Raw genomic sequence first — 17,351 nt, 5'->3', positions numbered from 1 at the left:
TCACCGGGAGCCCCGGGGAAATGCATCCCTTTGGCACCAGCCTCCTTCCTGCTTGCGCCCCAGGGGCCTAGCAGGAGTGGGTGCTGGTGGTGGTGAAGAGGACGATAATGTCAGGGCCACGGCCACCCCTGCTGTTAGCGTTTGTCAAGGATTTCCCATACGCCCTGCTGACCACTTGTACCTGTCTAATCTCATGCGCTCGTCATAACAACCCCATAAAGTAGGGAAGTACTTGTCCTACTTTTTAGAAAGGAAACAACACTGCAGAAGATTAAGTAACTTGCCCAAGGTCCCCCACATAGTGACTGGCAGAATAAACTTCCAGGTCTGGGATCTTAATGGTTTGCTTTATTCATGACACCTTCTCCTGCCCCTTGGAGGGAGGAGGAAGGCAGAGTCCTGTGGTCCTGCACCCCTTCCCTTGAGGGCCCCACAGTGACTGAGGGTCAGCGGGGTTGGCACATGGAAACTCTGACCCCTTTCTGGGAGCCGTTGCAACACTTGGCGGTTTCCTGTGCGGTTTCCATCGGAGGGTGCTTGGGGCCCACAGAGCAGCGAAGATCCTGGGATTCAGGGCTAGAAGACACACAGCTACCTCCTGACTTACTAGCTGCGTATGTGACCCTGACACCTCACCTTGTCTTTCTGGGCCTCGTCTCCTTTACCTGTTAAATGAAAGAAGAACACAACAACTTGGTCTTTACCACCAGCCCCGGCAGGATAAAGTGTAGACCATTAGGCCACTGTGGCCAGGGGCCTGGCCAGATAGAAAGCAGAGTGGGCCAGTGGGGGTGGGGGTTGAGAGGGAAGGGGGTGTGGGGTGGCAGGAAGGGGTTGTCAGGCGGGCATCGTGCTGCTCTGCTCCCAGGTCAGGAGGGAGGCCGACAGAGGTGAGGATTTCCTCTCCTAACAGGTGACAGCCACTTTGCACAGTATCACCCGCCTTGATAGGGGAGCGGAGCCAGGAGCCTTCGGTTAGGACCCAGAGCAGAATGGCTGTATCTTCCCGGGAAAACTGCATGGACAGAACTGTTCTAGGCGCCAGATGACTATCAGTTTCTTGCAAGCTCCCTGTTTGCTGACTTCCTGTTGATGGAAAATGTCCTGCTCTAACCTGGGCTGCTGTTAGTTGACTGGTTCCTGTTACCCCAGCAACAGAGCAATAGTGGAGGTGGCTGCAAGCAGCTATGTTAAATCACTTCATCAATTGTCACCCACAGGCACTGTGTCAAACAAGGGGTGGTTACAGCCCTGTTAAGCTTAGTCACTGCCTGCTACTAAATGTGGCTGAGATGGTTGTAAACATGCTCGGAATAGGCAAACAACAGGCCTCCAACAGACACGTCTTGGTTGATGAAGGAACTTTCGGAATCATGAAGACTTCAGATCATGTCCCTTACGGGTATCACTGATGACTCTATTTTGTTACATTTAAAATCTTGGCAAACCAGTAATTTACATAGGATGTGCATGGCCAGGCTACCCCCAGCTGCCCCATTCCTTGGCTCTTTACGAGGATTTATCAATAACAGCATATCCGTTCTGTTTGGGCTGTTATTATGCCTCTATCCTGGAACATCCTGTAGTGGTTATTTTTTGGAAACATCATCTGGTTCATAATCTCTTAGCAACAGAACTTTGAGGGCTAACGGCTGATGCACACTCCCAGCGAGATGATTGCGACTGGTAGGCAAACAAACCCACAGCAGCCGAGTTGGAGCACCCCTCTGATTATGGGTTTAATTGTTTTAGGCCATCAGACGTCACCAGCACCCACCACGGGCTGAGCTTGCTTTGTTAGACACTTGAGAGCATTTGCTGTGGCAGCCACACACCCAGGCCCGGGCGGAGGTGGTGGGGGGAGCTTTCAGTCACCGGGTGCCCAAGGCTGGCACAGTCTTGTCTCCTCGTGGAACATGAGGAACAGGTCCTGGAACATGTATCTGACTCGAAGAGGAGGAGGGCAGGAGCAGTGGCCTTGCGCTCTGTCCACGCCCGCGCAAACTCCTTTCGTGGCAGTGTTAGACTGTCCTAACACTGGATTGGAATCCAGCCCTGCTTGAGCCCCCAGCCTTCCCTCTTTCTTTCTTTTCTATCTTTTCTTTTCCTTCTTTTTTTGCCCCCAATAGTTAATTCTGTCTGTTCAAGGGCTCATACCGCAAGCATTAAACCAAGTGCAGGCTCTGATTCTGTGAGCACAAGTTCATGTATCTACAAAGGTAAAAAGCAAACTGTGATCCATGTACATGGATAGAAACTAGAGATCCATGGTTAATCATGTTGGAGTTTTTACATTTCTACAGCCTAGAATCCAGAAGTCACAGAGCTTTTAGGTCCTTCTTGATGTCCCACAGGGTATCTGCACTTTTCTGGAGCTGAGCAACTTGGTCAGCCTTCAGTTTCTGGTTGATAACACTGGTTAACCCCTGGGCACTCAGGATACATGGAAGGCTCAGGAAGACTTCATTCTCAATGCCGTACATTCCCTTCCCCATCATTGACACAGGATGACCCCTGGATAGATTTTCAACATGCATTCAATGAGGTGAGCCACACTTATCCAATAGCCTATCTGGTATATCCTTTGGCTTGATGGTTCCATAGGCGCTTCTGGTCACCATCTTATGTGCTTCCTCCCAATTTTCACTATCATTCCCATTTTTGGATTCAGTTCCTAAAGAGAAATGCCTGCCACATTCACTCTACTCCATACAGCCTCACTAAAGACACCAAGTTCTCCCCCAACTTGGCAGCTGCTGGGACGAATGCCAAGTTTTTCACCTGGAAGATCTCAAAATCTCGCACTCACTTCCAATCACATCATGCTCAGGTAATCCAGTTAGTCTCCAGGTAACATATGTGAGAATTGACCGGATTGGGAACTATAATTATGACGCAATTGGCTGTCCTTGATGATCTGAAGAAGAATGAATCTGAAGACATTAATGTTCCCCTGCACCAGATTGAGATGACTCTCTTCCTCTGGCTGGCAGACTCCTGCATTTTCCATCACAATCTTAGAATTGGCAGAGTAATCTCTATCTGCCACAAGTTTTGGTGTCTGAAGAAGTAAGCTTCCATGCTGCAGATGCACCTCCTCTTTTTTGAGTTTATCTTCTAAAACATCCACGACGGCAAGTTCCTCATTTAGAGACTTTCCCAGAAGGCTGCTGGCATGTACCATACCAACTAGTTCAACACCTACTGCAATGATTTCATTGTTTGGTACTATTGCCATTGCCTCTTCTTCTGCAACCAGGGTGATCAGTTTTTCCATAAGAGTTGCCATCGAGTGCAAGAGAGAGAAGGCTCTGGGGAGGTTGTGGTAGCCATGCAAAGAAGACAATGGCAGCTGCGTGCCTTGCCTCCACTCTCTCTGCTCATCCCATTCACATATCCAGGTCCATAGGGACAGCTGGGTCCTTACTTTATGTGTAATCTCCAAAGGTACTGCATAGTGTAGCACATGAGGGCCACTGCCACAGACCAGTTCCAGGGGTCAAAGGCCACACACAATATGTGCATCCTGGAGTCACTGAACCCAATACTCACAAGCAGCACGGGGCCTCCTGTCATTGAGGCTCACGATCCTCTTTTATTCTGGTTCTTTCTGGTCCCTCCCCAAGGTGAGATCATGATTCCCCATCTGTGAGGACTAGGAATAAAAATTAAAATAATAGCTACCATTGGGGCACCTGGGTAGCTCAGTCGGTTGAGGGTCCAACTCTAGATTTTGGCTCAGGTCATGATCTGATGGTTGTGGGCTCCACGCTGAGCATGCAACCTGGTTGGGACTTTCTCCTTCTCTCTCTGCCCCTCTCCCTGGCTCGTGCTCTCTGTCTCTCAAAATGAAATGAAATGAAATGAAATGAAATGAAATAGCTACCACTTATTACTATGAACCAGGATCTTTACTGATATGCCCTTATTTACTCCTGAAAACCTTATAAGGACATGATATTGTCTTCCCCATTTACAGATCAGGAAATTGAGGATCAGTGTAATTGAGTGATTTGCTGTAAGTCACAGAAGCAATTTCTGTTTGTGACACCCACAGTCATGCTCCTCCCCCTCCCCAGCCCTATTACTCATGAGCAGAGGTGGATTTACTAAGAAAGTCCTGAAGCTCTGCTCTGGGCCCCGTCACTTGCACCGCCCTGTCCGAGGCCCTAGAAATTGATTCATAGGGCCACATATTGTTGGGACACGAGATATTTTAATATTTTGCCTAAAGGAGAGTCCCCCTCTGATTCCACAGATTCCCTCCTCAGATTCTTCCCCTTTCTGTCCCCTTCTCTGCTCTATTCGTTCTCCTTAGCCTTGTCACTAATACACCGTGGTGTACCATTGCACATCCTAGGCACCACTCACTATGTGTTTTGAATGAATAAATGAATGAATGAATGAGTACAGCCATTGTCCTTATGCGTAAAGCAATCTTGTGCCATAGGTCAGGCAAAGATATAAAACTGTGAAAAGTGACTTGCTCAAAGCCCCTACTTACAATCCAGTCCCCTTTCTCTTGCTCTGAGCTGCCTTTGAACTTGGTCATGCCTAGGTTTCCTCTGGCCCCAACACTACAATTTACTCATAGACCAGACATCATGTCACTGGTGTTTCATCCCTGACTCCTCTCTCTCAGTGAGTTCCTTTACCCCCCAAATCCTATCAACTGCCTCCCAAGTGTCTCTGAAACTGATCACTCTGTTTATCTCCACAGTCCCCACCGCAGATGGGGTCTCCATCAGCTTCCTGGCCTCCTCTCTGCCCCCTGTCTGTTGCCCACACAGCTTCCAGAGACTGATTTTCCTGCTGGAATTACTCCCATGAATTCCCATTTTGTAGAGATCGTATCTGAAATCCTTAGCCTGACCCACAAGGCTCACATTGGCTTTTTTTTTTTTTTTTTTTTTTCAGTTTCTCAAACTCACCATCTCCCTGACTCGGAGCCTTTGCATATGCTCTACCCACTTCAGGTGCCAGAACAGTCTTCCCCTCCTCCCTCTCTACCATCCTACTTAATTTTTCACTCACCCTTCTGGTCAAGCATCACTTCCTCAGGGCTACCTTCCATGTCTACCCACACTGAGTCAGAGCCCCTGTGAATTATTTTTATAGCTCCCTGTATATCTCTGCCTAGAACTGATAGCCACTGATATAAATAACCAACTGTATAACCCTTGGTGTTTGATCTGGCGTTGTGACCCCTCCCTCTAGCCTCCTCCCCAGTCAAAGACCTAAGTTCCCAGAGGGCAGGGACCATGTCTGCCTGGCTCACTGCTCTATCTTTGTTTTGTTTGTTTGGCTGAAAGAATAAAGACACTCATTCCTTTCTCACATAGCCCTCGAAGTGTTTCTTATCAGCTGCAGCAGTGCCCCATCTGGTCCTTTCGGGACCTGGGTTATCCTCCATGCTGTGGCTCTGTTATCCCTAGGAGTTGTCATCTGCATAGTTGAGGCTAGGTCATCACCATCTCTGGACTGGAGCCAGCAGGGAGGAGGGGAAGAGTTTTCTAGGTCTTGGTTTGGTTCCAGGGATCTATTACTGAATAACAAACAGCCCTGAGATAATGTGCTAAAAGACATCAACCATTTCATTATCCTCATAGACTCTGTGGGTCTGTGAGGAATGCTGGGGAATTTGGACAGAACACAGGGAGGGTGACTTCTGTTTCTGCTCTATACCTTCCAGGGCCTCAGCTAAGACTCAAATGACCAAGGGTGACTCAAATGGTTGGGGTTGAATGTTCTGGAGGCATCTTTACTCACCCGGTGCCTGACTGGAAGACTAGGCTCAGCCAGGCCTGAACCAGGGGACCCACATGTGGCCTCTCCAGTTTGGTGGCCTCAGGGGAGTTAGCTTTCTTGATGGAGGCTCAGAGCTCTAAGAGCAAGAGTTCTCAGAGAACAAGATAGAAACCTCTATGCCCTAACCTTAGAAGTCACGTTACAGTTGGAGACTGCCCAGGTGCAAGTGGAGGGGTCATAGATCCCCTACCTCTTGCCAGGAAGAGGGTTGAAGACTTTGTGTCATATTTTAAAGCCATTATAGCCAGAGGGACACATGCCAGTTTCACTCACATTCACCTACTGAGAACGTAGGTGTATGGTCCCAGCTAAATTCACAGGGCTGGAAAACACACGTCCCTAGACACATGCCTGATGTCAACTTCATTATAAGGAAAGAGGGAGAATGGATTTGGGCCAACTGTTTGTATTCTGCTACAGCTATTCCTCTGGTCACCAAATATCCAGGTGTACCCCCTCTTCCCACACGTGCAATATGCTTCCCCTTGGGGGAAAACCCTAAAGTTCCGTTGACTGCCTCTTTGTTGAATGACTAACTATATGTTTGCAGAGTAACTGTGTCCAGCCGTATACTCTAAAGTTAGGGTGGTCAGAGGCGGTGTTCCATTTCTTAACCTAGAGCCTCGAGGTGGGCTAGTTCTAAGCGGGGAGGCAAAAATCAGGGAGCAGTGGCCTGTTAGGAGTGAAGAGAAATCTGTTCTCCCTTTATCTTAGTACTTAATTCCATCTATTTACAGGGTAGGAAAAACAATAATTGTTAATTGAAAAGAATGTCTGTCTCATTGTGCATCTAAAATTAATTCCAGATGGATCAAAGATTCAGATGTAAAAAATAAACCCATAAAATGCTAGGGGAAAGGATTAGAGCAGACAGTTCATAGAAGAAGATAAATAAAAGGCTGACAATGGTATGAAAAGACACATTCTTGAGGATGAGGGGAGGCAGGAACTCTTGTGCGTTACTAGTTGGTGTTTAAATGGATCGTTTTTACAAAGGGGGATTCGGCGATGTCTTTCAAGATGTCAAACGTTCAATACCCTTTTATCCAGAAACTGCATTTCTAGGTATTTATTCTACAGATATACAGCATTCCCACAATTGAGCAAAACTATATGCCAAGGATGTTCAGTGCAGGCTTGTTTAGAATAGCTAAGTAGCTGGAAACCACCTAAATGCCCCTCTGTGGGAAACTATTTAATAAAGTAGAATCCCACGCAGCAGAATATGGTAGACTTATCAGTACTCACATGGAAAAATGTCCAAGGAACTGCAATAAGCAGAAACAAAAGGCAGTTTGGAGGGCATGGTGTGTAGTGTAAATTCATGTCTGTTAAGAAAGAAAGCAAGCAAAATAATTCGTGGGTATTTTACAAAATGCCTGGAAATATTCATAGAAAGTTTTTAACGATGGTTACTTCAGGGGGAGTGCACTTGAGGCTGTGGGGAGCAGGAGGATGTATAATTTTTCCTTTATGTCCTTCTCCACTGTATGGATTGTTTTAATTGTAAAAAACATGTAACACCTGCATCTCTTTTATAGGAGAATCAAATTCAGAGTAGCGGTTATTCCTAAGGAAGAAGACAAGGGAATGGAAGAGAGGACATAGGGTCCTTTAACTGTATGTACAGTGTTATGTTTCTAAAAGAAATTGAGGGCACTTGGGTGGCTCCGTCGGTTGAGTGTCCGACTCTTGATTTTGGCTCAGGTCACGATCTCGTGGCTGGTGAGTTTGGGCCCTGCGTCAGGCTCCGTGCGGACAGCGCAGAGCATGCTTGGGATTCTCTCTCTCCCCCTCTCTCTGCCCCTTCCCCGCTTGCTCTCTCTCTCAAAAATAAAATAAATTCACTTAAATTTTTTTTTTAAGAAATCGAAATGCCTAAGAAATGGTAAATTTTGTTCATTCCCTTTTACCGCCACCACCACCACCACATGGAAACCATAAGTGACGATATGTTAAGAATTGATAAAGCTGGCAGGGGGGGTACCTGGGTGCTCATTATATAATTCCCTATGCTTTTCTAAATTTGGGGGACAATTTACAACTTAAAAGAAGCTTTTTAAAAAAGGATTCGTTCTATACAACAACATAAAATAAATGGAAAAGAAGCCAGAAAAATGAAGCAACTTGGTAAATTCAACCACAGTCTCATAGGAAGGAGATACGGAAACTTAATGTTTCCCGTTTGGACTCTTGGGTGCCCCTGGATTGGAAGAAATGCTAGGGATGACGTTGCTTTGGGAAAGGGAATGTGCCGATCTGGCAGTGAGGCTGGGGTTCCATGCCGGAGCCCGGGCTGGGTGCACAGTTAGGACACTGACGCTGGTCTGGGTGCGAGCAGGTGAGCAGGGGGAAACCCGGGCAGTGCAGGGGGGCAGTGGCAGCCTGGGGTTCGCCGCCAGCACCGCCAGGGCCTCTCGGGGCTGCTCCTCTTTGCTCCTGTCGCACGCACCATGTCATCGTCTGTCAGCCGAAAGAGCAGTAGGGGCAGCTGTGTCTCCTTTCTCCCAAGTACTGCTTCTGGGGGAGACTGAGCAGCACCCCAACTCCTGCACTGGAAGCCCGGGAGAGCAGGGTCTCCGGTCCCCCGGTCCCCCGGCCCTCACTCCCTTCCCTCCAGTCCCTCCTGCCGGGCAGGGCCTTAATCTGCTGCACCTGCAGTTCTTTGATCCGTTTCAGTTTCCTTTCTTTTGAAAAAAACTAACCACAGTGCGTTGCGTGTTGCCAGCCTGACTCTGTTGCTTTGAAAGCCCTCTTCCTGTGAACTTGAGATGTGGGTGATAAAGCAATGAAGGACAGTGGCCTGTGGGTCTCACCAAGGGCCTTTGTTCTGGGTACTGATGTTATGTCACTCGCAGGCAGAGGTGGGGCCTAGAGTCTGTCCTTGAGGCTCAGAGGGCTGTCTCAGGCAGGGCCGCCGTGTCACTGCTGGGGTCCCGCCTAAATGACATATGTGCAGGTACATGGGAGCATCCCCACACAGGGAGTTGGACTCAGGCTGCCAAGTGTCCTTCAGCTGGGTCCCTGTCCTGCTTCCACCGCTCCACCCACCTCAGATATATATCTGAGTGTAGACCCCAGGCTTCTGACAGGCCCAGGGCTGCTTCTTTCCAGAGGAGCTAAGACGCAGGGCACACACCCTCCCGCAGTTGCTGCCGGTGTGTGTGTGTGTGTGTGTGTGTGTGTGTGTGCACCCTTCAGGCCCCTGCAGGGAGACAGAGAGTTTCTGGGTTCCAGTCCTGGCAGGGACTGTAAGACCTGCTGAGCAAACAGCTCACCAGTGCATTGTGTGATGTCCAGGGTTTCTGGGCTGGCGTCCGGCTTCTCAGTGGCCCCGATTTTGTGTTCTTGTTGTTGAGCTCTTGGGAACCAAGGGCTGGCAGCCAGCCAACGCATGCAAGGACTCCACGCTGGAATCCTTAAACACATCATCGCGTTTCTCAGAACAACTGAGTACAAGCATGCTCAGCATCCCTGTTTTACAGAGGAGGAGACTGAGGCCCGCAAAGGTCGGATAGCTCGTCCAGCATTCCCAGCTGGGAAGGGGTGGGGTCGGGATCTGGTCTCTTCTCACTGCCAGGTCTTCTCCACAACTTCTCTTCCCTGCTCTGCGCGCTGAGGGGGTCTGTGAGGATTGCATGGGGCGGGGTGGGCGGGGCGGGGCAGGGTGGGGCGGGAGTGGGGGGAGGAGCCCTTACTCTGCACCTTGACCAGTGGGGAGCACCGAGAGCATATGGGAGGCAGAGAGTGCATGGCCCTTATTCTGTCCCACACCTCCTGTGGGGTGGCCATGATCTGGCTGCATCGCTCAACTGAGGCCACGCCTCGCATCAGGGCCCTCTCCTCCCAGACAGGGTCTAGTCACCCCCTTGACCTCTCACCCCATCAGACCTAGTGGTGGATGGACTGCTATTGGGCCACGTTCTTAGAATTGTTTCCTACACCCTGCCCTTACTTTTGAATATAATCCCTTGATTGAATGTTCCTCAAATGGCCCCATCTGAGTGTGCCATCTGCCTCCCACTGGGACCCTGCCTGATCCATACCATCCTGCCAGCTCATTGGCAAAGACCGCTGGGTCTGCTGAGTCATCACAGACAGCAGCTGGGATCATGGGTGGGGGGGGGATCCCTTTTCCAGTTCCTGTGCTTTTCTTTGGCTCTCCTTGTACCCTCACCCCTCCTCATCTGCCTGCTTTGCCTCCACTCCCACCTGTGGCTCTTCTGCAGCCAGAGGTCGGGGATGTTTAGGGGATGACAGTCACGGCTAAGCAACCCCTACCCCTATCCCATCCACCTGTGATGCATCCGGGAAGTGTGCTCCAGAATCATGGGCGTCATGGGCCAGTCATAGAGGCCCTGCATCCTTGGGACAAGATGTTTTGGAAGCCACTGCACAGAAACAGGATGATTTCACATTGCTGGGAGAGCCTTCTTCCCTGGGGACCCGTGACCAGGAAAGCTTACCCACTCACCCGCCCACTCACTCACTTGCAATGCAGAGAGGGGCTGACTCCCCACCAGGCCTTCCCCCCCCCCCCCAAGGGACCTGATTGTCACTTCCTCAAGGAGACTGTCTCCGGCCGCCCTCGCCGAGGCTGGCTGCCCCGTTCATCCCATCCCTCCTTGTTTTGAAACCCTCATCACACTGATATCCCTTGTCATCGTTCAGATCCCTCACTCTACCTTCTACTCCCTAAAAGCAGGTCCTCTGCCTGTACTGCTCACTGCTGTGTCCCCAGTGCCTGGCACAGTGCCGAGCACACAGTGCGAGCACAACAAATTGCTGAGCTAAGATGAAAACAATGGTAATTAAATCAATGCTGTGTGGATTACTCCTCTCATATCTAGGTGGCCACTGAGAGAACAATGACCAGTGCCGCAGACTGGGTCCTGGAGACAATGTCAGCCTGCAGAGTCTGGACCCTGGGCTCTAGTCCCTGCTTGGCTCATATTCATGGTATGGCTTGAGCCATCCCTGAGCGTTAAGTCCCTCATCTGTAAGATGGGATAATACTTGTATTCGTTTTATATTGCTTCATAATAAATTATCATAAACTTAGCAATTTAAAACAACACAGGGGCTCCTGGCTGGCTCCGTCGGTTAAGCGTCCGAGTTTGGCTCAGGTCATGATCTCATGGCTCCTGAGTTTGAGCCCTGCGTCGGGCTCTGTGCTGACAGCTCAGAGCCTGGAGCCTGCTTCAGGTTCTGTGTCTCCCTCTCTCTCTGCCCCTCCCCTGCTCACGGTCTGTCTCTGTCTCTGTCTCTGTCTCTCAAAAAAAAAAATAAATAAATAAACATTAAAAAATTAAAAAAAAACCCACACGTATTTTTCATCCACAGTGTCTTGGGCCAGGAGCCTGGGCACAGCATAACTGGGTCCTCTGCAAGGACAAGGCGTCAAGATGTGGGCCAGGGCTGGGTTCTCCTCTGGATGCCCCCGTGGGGAGGGATCTACTTACAGGCTCACACAGGTTGCTGACAGGATTCATCTCCTCGTGGCTGTAGGACTGAAGTCTTTTTTCTTTTTTAAGTTTATTTATTTATTTTGAGAGAGAGAGCGTGTGAGCATGAGCAGGGGAGGGGCAGAGAGAGAGGTTGAGTGAGAGGGAATCCCAAGCAGGCTCCACACGGTCAGCACAGAGCCTGACACAGGCTCCAACTCATGAACCGTGAGACCGTGACCTGAGCCGAAACCAAGAGTCAGGTGCTCAACCCACTGAGCCACCCGGGCACCCCGCATAGGACCGAAATCTTCTGGTTGGACGTTGGATGGAGGCTGCCCTAGTTCCTAGAGGCCACCCACAGTTCCCAGCCAGGAGACCCTGTCCGAAGGCTCTCTCAGAACTTGGCAGCTTGCTTCTTCAATGTCGGCAAGAGAGGATGTCTTTATACCAACCTGCAAACAGGACTGAGCCTTTTATAGCATGAGGTAATCGTGGGAGTGACACACGGCACCATCTCCGCCAATATTGGTTACATATTGGCATCTTGGTTATTCTATTGGTTGGAAACACGTCACAGGTCCTACCCACACTCAAAAGGAGGGGATTACACAAAGACATTGAGGCTACAGGGATTAAGCCGGTCACTTCAGAATCCGTCTCCTGCAATACTAATCCCTATCTCGGAATTCTTGAGGTACCTAAGGAAAGGAATATATGAAAGCACTTCACACGGTGCCCGGTGCTTAGTGAGACTCAGAAAATGTCGCAGAAGGTGGCTAGCAGCAGCTGTGTTTTCCTTTGGCCCACCGTGAAATAGGATATGTTGGTCCGTTCTGGGTCCCCAGGCCCCACCATGCCTCATTATCTTTGACTTTCACCGACAGGCTGTGTCAGCCATCTACCTCATCTGTCTAGATCTTGAAGGCAGCTGAATTTGCCATGTGGTACTAACTAGTGTGATCAAATAGGTGTTCTTGCTATTGAAGTTACAAGTTCTTGACAGGTGAGGCTGTATCTTACTCATTTTTCTAGCCTATGGGGGGCCTAGGATGTTGAGTTTAGCTTGGATGATCCAGGAGGGTTGAGCCACAGCACCAACCGGAATGGTCTGAGTCCACGGTTATAGCCGCAGGGAACACGTGATGGTTGGCAGGGAGGGAGGGAGCAGGGGCAGGTTGGATGGATGAAGTCAGGGAGGTGCAGGATGAGTCTTGGCAGGTATCCATGTCAGGCTCTGCTGCGGGAAGCCCCTCCTGTTACCATGTCTGCCCACCTCCCTCAACCCCCAGCTTTCTTCCCTTCTTACTGTTCAAGCCCCTACCTTTGAGCAGAGTCTCTGTGGGATCTGGGTGCGGTGGGCCATGCCTGTTCTGATGAGGGAAGAAAAGATGGATTCTTTCAGAAATAGGCCATCTGGGCTGGGAAGGGTCTTAGCCCCCAGGAAGTGGTCAACAACTGGCTTTAGGTTACAAGATGAGGAGTCATGTTTGTTGAGTGCCTACTCATGACTCGGGCTCCACACTTCACATATTTCATTTCTTCTGTTGTCTCAGTCTTCAAGGTGGAAAGACTAAAGCCCAGAGAGGGCAAGTGGGTTCCCCTGATCACACAGTTACTGGGTGGCAGAGTTAGGACAGAGCCTAGGTATCTGGACCATAAGTCCAAAGCTTTCTCTCTACAACACCCCTCGCACCCAGGCCTGTGGGCCCACTGGTGCTGGGGGCAGAGGCACACTTTCCCTGGCCCTAGCCCAGGTCTTCATGCAGGTTGGTCTGGCTTCCCAGCTCCTCATTTCTTCTTTCCCTCTGCCCTCAGGGTGCTCCTTCTGCTGAGTCTGTACCACATTCTCAGCCTGGCCCACACCAGCAATGGTGGATGATCCAGACACTGAGCCCAGAGATTCTTTCCCAGCAGACACAGAGGCCGCCTGAGGCTTGCACATCTGGGCGTTTGTAGCCCAAGTCTAATCTGCAGAAGATAAACCAGAGGGATAATTTCTGTCATTTCTGGACAGAGCCATGGAGCTAGAGTCACTTCAGAAAGGCAGAGGACCTGCCTCAGCTGTGGGAGGGGTAGTGGTGAGAAGGGTCCTACCTGGCGGGGTCATCTGTCCTGGGGCAGGTGGGCCTCTTCAAGTAGGGTCAGACAGGAAGTTCACCCACCAGCGGCCGGGGCTGTAACAGCTGCTTCAAGTCTGAAACATTTGTAAATCCCTCGTTTTCACGATGCCTCTGTTACTCACTGTGCTTTCCCTGAAGGGGTTGGTGGCAAACTCCTTAAAAGGCATGCGCTTGTCTTCAGGGTGGGAAGAGAAGGGGAGCCGGGTGCCTGTGTTCCTTTCGCACCCGGATTAGGGACGGGAGGCTGAGAGCAGATGGCCAGAGCTGAGAGAAGCTGGCTGTGTCCCCGCAGGGGTGGGAGGCAGCCTGGACCCCAGCCAGGACTGGGCTGAGACTCTGTCAGCGCTGGAAGCCAGCTGCTGTGAGGGCTCCGATGGGCTGGCATTACCCTGAAGCCCAGCCTGACTTCCAAGAAAACACTCTAAAACCGGTCAGTGACCCAGGGGAAGAGCATTCTGCAGACTAATTCCACTTCCTTTCGTAAGTGGGAGCCAGTGCAGGCTCTTCAGGGGTAGAAGCTAGAAATGGAGAGAGCACACAACAGGTCCACACACACCTATCTCTTCCCGACCGTGGATCTGGGGCTACGGACCCCTAACCTCCTTGGGCCTGTGCCGCGGAACACGCATGTGGTCCCAAAGAATCATACGAAGCCTACACAGTCACACACAACACCCACAAACACACCCCATCCCTCACACACTGTGACACTCAGCAGTACGCAGCCATGTAGAATCACACGTAACCACATTCATGCATCAGGAGGCCACAACACACAGCCACAAGGGTTCACACACATACATTACACACAGTGAGCCTTAACCACATACATATGCACTCGTGCATTCATCCGCACTAAGCACGCACAGCCGGACACGGTCACATACGGGGATTCTGAATCCCGCATGGTCGCACACACACTCACACCAGTCCGTACAACCTCTGTGCATTCAGCCCCACTCATTGGCACATGAGAACACACGGTCACAGGCCATCACACGGAACATACGATCGCGGGGCAAGCTGTAAATGGTGCTTTAATACAAGCAGCAGGGGAAAGGGGCCGGGGGTCGGGGGGGCTTGTCCTCAGAAACGGGGGTCAGTGAGGGCCCCGAGGTGACTAAGTCAGGAACAGAGGGATCCACTCAGGCCCTCGGACAGTTCACTTCCTGGTCATACCTCCAGAGCAGCAGCAACTCGGAAGATCGTTGTCCCCCTTGGCCGCCCAGCAGAGCATTCCTGGGTCCTGATGCGGCCTCCTCCCCTCCCCTCTGGCCCCAGCTGGGCTGTGGCAGGGACCGTGGTGAGTCAGCAGGAAAGGGCTCAGGGAATGCGGGTGGGTGACCAACAGGCCTGTAGTTGAAGCTCTGGGGGAGGAAGAGCTGCCCGCTGGAGCCCCCCCCCCCCCCCAGCAGGGAGGGCCACAGACACGGGTCTGGGTGCTGATGGCCGTTTCTCAGCCAGCCCGCTACACAAGAAAGCAGATGGAAGGGGCCACGTTCCCCCGCAGGCTGTGCTTGGACCTCCTCACCTGCTACGGCCCTCAGCGCAGCCCAGCCCACAGGCCCCGAGCCGCACCCTGCTCTCCACCATCACCAATTCATGCGTTCATTCAGCCGTTCGTGGACCACCCACCACACCAAGATGCAAGGGCTGTGCATTCCAATGGGGAAGGTCACACAAAAGATGACTCCAGAGCTATGTGGACGGCAGGGACAGATGTATGCATGCTGTCATTGAAGCTACTAGGGCCAGCTGCTTGTGAGCCTTTGAACTCCAGTTTCTGGTATGGGCCAGGATGGCTGATGATGATGGTGCCTGTCCCTCAGGGTGCTCCTGACCTCTGACCTCTCTCGAACAAGGCAGCAACACAGAGAAGGCATGGGTGGGCATGACTTAACAGTGAGCCATTTTCCAACAGAGTCAGGGAATTCGTTGTTCAGATCTAAAGAACAAAAATTCAAATGTTTACATATTTATTTTGAGGGGGAGGGGCAGAAGGAGAGAGAGAGAGGGAGGGAGAGAATCCCAAGCAGGCTCCTTGCTCGGTGTGGAGCCCAACACAGGGCTGGATCCCACGACCCTGGGATCATGACCTAAGTTGAAATGAAGAGTCAGACGCTCAACTGACTGAACCACCCAAGCGCCCCAAGAACAAAGTTTTAAATGCCACGTCTGAAGGAATCTTGCTAAAATGACTTCCTGCAGCATGGCGAAGTCCCCACCAGCCTTCTTCTTGCTGCCTCGGGGTTATTATTACGAACTTCCATTATCACTACACCAGATACAATGGTTCTTTCTTGAGAGTAGGTGGTCAGCAAATACTTGTGGAAGGAACACACATGGATGAGCTCAGACTTCTGGGCTCAAAGACTGAAAAGCAGGTGGTGAGAGTACAGAATGCTCTCTGGTATGGGGTTTGGGGTGCAGTGGACGTTACAGGGCCTTCCTCTTGCTCCCTAAACTCTTCTCAAGAGAAGCATCACTTCCTCCCTTCCTTCTTCCCTCTTTTTCTTTCTTTCTTTCTTTCTTTCTTTCTTTCTTTCTTTTCTTTCTTTCTTTCTTTCTTTCTTTCTTTCCTTCCTTCCTTCCTTCCTTCCTTCCTTCCTTCCTTCCTTCTTTCTTTCTTTCTTTCTTTCTTTCTTTCTTTCTTTCTTTCTTTCTTTCTTTCTTCCTTTCTCTCTCTCCCCCTTCCTTCCTTTTCTTTCTTTTTCTTTCTTTCTTTCTTTCTTTCTTTCTTTCTTTCTTTCTTTCTTTCTCTCCTTTATTTTTCTTTCTTTTTCTCTTTGTTTCTTTCTTTCTCTCTCTCCCCCTTCCTTCCTTCCTTTTCTTTCTTTCTTTCTTTCTTTCTTTCTTTCTTTCTTTCTTTCTCTCTTCTCTCTCTCTCTCCCCCTTCCTTCCTTTTCTTTCTTTCTTTCTTTCTTTCTTTCTTTCTTTCTTTCTTTCTTTCTTTCTTTCTCTTCCTTTATTTTTCTTTCTTTGTTTCTTTCTTTCTCTCTCTCCTCCTTCCTTCCTTCTTTCCTTCCTTCCTTCCTTCCTTTTCTTTCTTTCTTCTTTCTTTCTTTCTTTCTTTCTTTCTTTCTTTCTTTCTTTCTTTCTTTCTTTCTCTTCCTTTCTTCCATCCATCCTTTCTTTCTTCCTTCCTTTGGAATAAGAGCCAAGTTTTTAATTTTTCATTTCTTGCATTTGCAGTGTTACTCAACGATGTCCTTTGCCATAGTCCTGAATCACCACACAACCACAACTGACCACTTTTACGGAGTTTCCCCCTTTCACAGAGGCCTACCCATTTCCCTAGTTTCTTGCTATCAACTTTAATTAGGTTGATTGGGTGTTCAGCACAAAGAGCCTCCACCAGCTTGACATACAGGCTTATCACAGTTGGACCTGCCCCCCTTTCTTCTTCACTGCAGGGGCTCACCTGCTTTCCCTCCTCTGGCACTGTTCCCCATCTTCCCAATGTTATTTGAAGCCTGTGCCCCAGTCTCACTTCATCCCCCTTTCCTGATTGTCCCTGAACTTGAAGACAAGCACCCGACATTTTCCTTCTAACCCTTCTGATCACACCATGGAAACAAAATGTTAACAAAAATCAGAACCACAGGAAAGCAATAGACGTTCGGGAATCTAACAATTGGCTACCCATTTGAAAAAAACAAAGCAAAACAAAACAAAATTCATACCTGCCTCGCGTGTAGAATATAATAAAACAAATTCCAGACAAATAAAATATTTAAATAGAGAGAAAAACCATAGACATCATGAAAGAAAACATGGGTGACCATTTTCTGTTGTTGTTGTTGTTATTTTACAGTGGGTAAGACCTTTCTAAGCAGAAAACCAGAAAAGCCTGATACATTTAATGACATAAGATCTGTAAGGTTCTGACAACAAAAGCGCTACACACAAAGTCAAAACACAAAGGACAAGCTGGGGAAAATATTTCCAACAGATAAAACAAAGGGTTTGTATCCCT

General features: G+C 49.7%; 1 pseudogene; it reads right to left on the bottom strand.

Moving 5' to 3' along the window:
• Positions 1 to 328: 328 nt before the first annotated feature.
• On the bottom strand, positions 329 to 13,812 carry LOC131504229 (L-lactate dehydrogenase B chain-like; annotated as a pseudogene).
• Between the last annotated feature and the right edge of the window lie 3,539 nt (positions 13,813 to 17,351).

Source organism: Neofelis nebulosa, chromosome 2 (assembly GCF_028018385.1).
Source record: "Neofelis nebulosa isolate mNeoNeb1 chromosome 2, mNeoNeb1.pri, whole genome shotgun sequence".
Taxonomy (NCBI): domain Eukaryota; kingdom Metazoa; phylum Chordata; class Mammalia; order Carnivora; family Felidae; genus Neofelis; species Neofelis nebulosa.
This window is presented reverse-complemented; position numbering and strand designations above follow the sequence as displayed.